Source organism: Arachis ipaensis, chromosome B8, assembly GCF_059453495.1.
Source record: "Arachis ipaensis isolate K30076 ecotype BB chromosome B8, ASM5945349v1, whole genome shotgun sequence".
NCBI classification, from domain to species: domain Eukaryota; kingdom Viridiplantae; phylum Streptophyta; class Magnoliopsida; order Fabales; family Fabaceae; genus Arachis; species Arachis ipaensis.
Genome location: NC_142443.1, coordinates 56558986 through 56561134, shown reverse-complemented (window position 1 = coordinate 56561134; position 2149 = coordinate 56558986). Strand labels below are relative to the sequence as shown.

General features: G+C 32.7%; 1 non-coding gene across 1 annotated transcript; it reads left to right on the top strand.

Annotated features, from left to right (window-relative positions):
* Positions 1 to 524: 524 nt before the first annotated feature.
* On the top strand, positions 525 to 632 carry LOC148548195 (small nucleolar RNA R71). Its single transcript, XR_015897424.1, has one exon. It is a non-coding gene; the product is annotated as a small nucleolar RNA R71 (small nucleolar RNA).
* The last annotated feature ends 1517 nt before the right edge of the window (positions 633 to 2149 follow it).

The window sequence follows — 2149 nt, the reverse complement described above, 5'->3', positions numbered from 1 at the left end:
GATGATGGAAAAGGCTTGCTGTTGCTAAACCTGTTTCTTCCATCATTATTAAAGCCTTGTTGGGGCTTTTGATCCTTCCATGAGAAATTTGGATGATTTCTCCATGTTGAGTTATAGGTGTTTCCATAAGGTTCACCTAAGTAATTTACCTCTGCTATTGTAGGGTTCTCAGGATCATAGGCTTCTTCTTCAGAAGATGCCTCTTGAGTACTGTTGGATGCAGCTTGCATTCCATGCAGACTCTGAGAGATCATATTGACTTGCTGAGTCAATATTTTATTCTGAGCCAATATGGCATTCAGAGTATCAACCTCAAGAACTCCCTTCTTCATAGGCGTCCCATTACTCACAGGATTCCTTTCAGAAGTGTACATGAACTGGTTATTAGCAACCATGTCAATGAGTTCTTGAGCTTCTGCAGGCGTTTTCTTTAGGTGAATGGATCCACCTGCAGAAGTGTCCAGTGACATCTTTGATAGCTCAGATAAACCATCATAGAATATATCCAGGATGGTCCATTCTGAAAGCATGTCAGAAGGACACTTTTTGGTCAACTGTTTGTATCTTTCCCAAGCTTCATAGAGGGATTCACCTTCTTTCTGTCTGAAGGTTTGAACATCAGCTCTAAGCTTGCTCAGCTTTTGAGGAGGAAAGTACTTAGAAGAGTTCAGGCTGTCTTTGGGTTGAGAATCCAACCATAATCTAGCTCTGTCTCTTACAGCAAAGGGAAAAAGCATGAGCCTGTAGACTTCAGGATCTACTCCATTAGTCTTAACAGTATCACATATCTGCAAGAATTCAGTTAAGAACTGAAAAGGATCTTCAGATGGAAGTCCATGAAACTTGCAGTTCTACTGCATCAGAGAAACTAATTGAGGTTTCAGCTCAAAGTTGTTTGCTCCAATGGCAGGAATGGAGATGCTTCTTCCATGTAAATTGGAATTAGGTGCAGTAAAGTCACCAAGCATCTTCCTTACATTATTATTATTTTCGGCTGCCATCTCCTCTGCCTGTTCGAAAATTTCTGTAAGGTTATCTCTGGATTGTTGTATTTTAGCTTCTCTTAATTTTCTCTTCAGAGTCCTTTCAGGTTCTGGATCTGCTTCCACAAGAATGCTCTTATCTTTGCTCCTGCTCATACGACAAAGAAGAAGGCACAGAAAAATAATAATAATAATGGAGATCTTTTATACCACAGTATAGGGATCCCTGTGTGAGTGGAAGAAGAGGGGGAGACACAGAATGTAATATAATGGAAGAAACACAACTGTGAGGATGGAAGAGAGGTGAGATGAGATGTTAGGATATGAATGAATAAATAGAATGAGATGGGGGAGAGATAATTTTCGAAAATTATTTTGAAAAAGAGTTAGTGATTTTTGAAAAATGGTTTTTTTGAAAAATGTTAGAAATTTTCGAAAATTTTTGAAATCAAAAATAAAAATAAAAATAATTAGTTAATTAAAAAGAAATTTTGAAAAAAAAAGGGAAGATATTTTCGAAAATTAGAGAGAGAGAGTTAGTTAGGTGGTTTTGAAAAAGTTAAGAAACAAACAAAAAGTTAGTTAGTTAGTTGAAACAAATTTTGAAAAGATAAGAAGTTAGGAGGTTAGAGAAGATATTTTGAAAAGATATTTTTGAAAAAGATAAGATAAGAAGATATTTTTGAAAAGATATGATAGAAATTAGTTTTTGAAAAAGATTTGAATTTTTAAAATCACAATTAATGACTTGATTCACAAGAAATCACAAGATTTGATTCTAGAACTTAAAGTTTGAATCTTTCTTAACAAGCAAGTAACAAACTTGAAATTTTTGAATCAAAACATTAATTGATTATGTTATTTTCGAAAATTTGATATAAAAATAAGAAAAAGATTTTTGAAAAATATTTTTTGAAATTTTCGAAAATAACTAAGAATTTTGAAAAAGATTTGATTTTTGAAAAAGATTTTGAAAAAGATAAGATTTTCAATTTGAAATTTTGATTTGACTCATAAGAAACAACTTGATTTTAAAAATTTTTGAAAAAGTCAATCCAAATTTTCGAATTTGATGAGAGAAAAAGGGAAAGATAATTTTTTGATTTTTGAAATTTTTATGAAAAACACGAAAAATATGCAATGCATGAAATTTTTAGATCAAAACA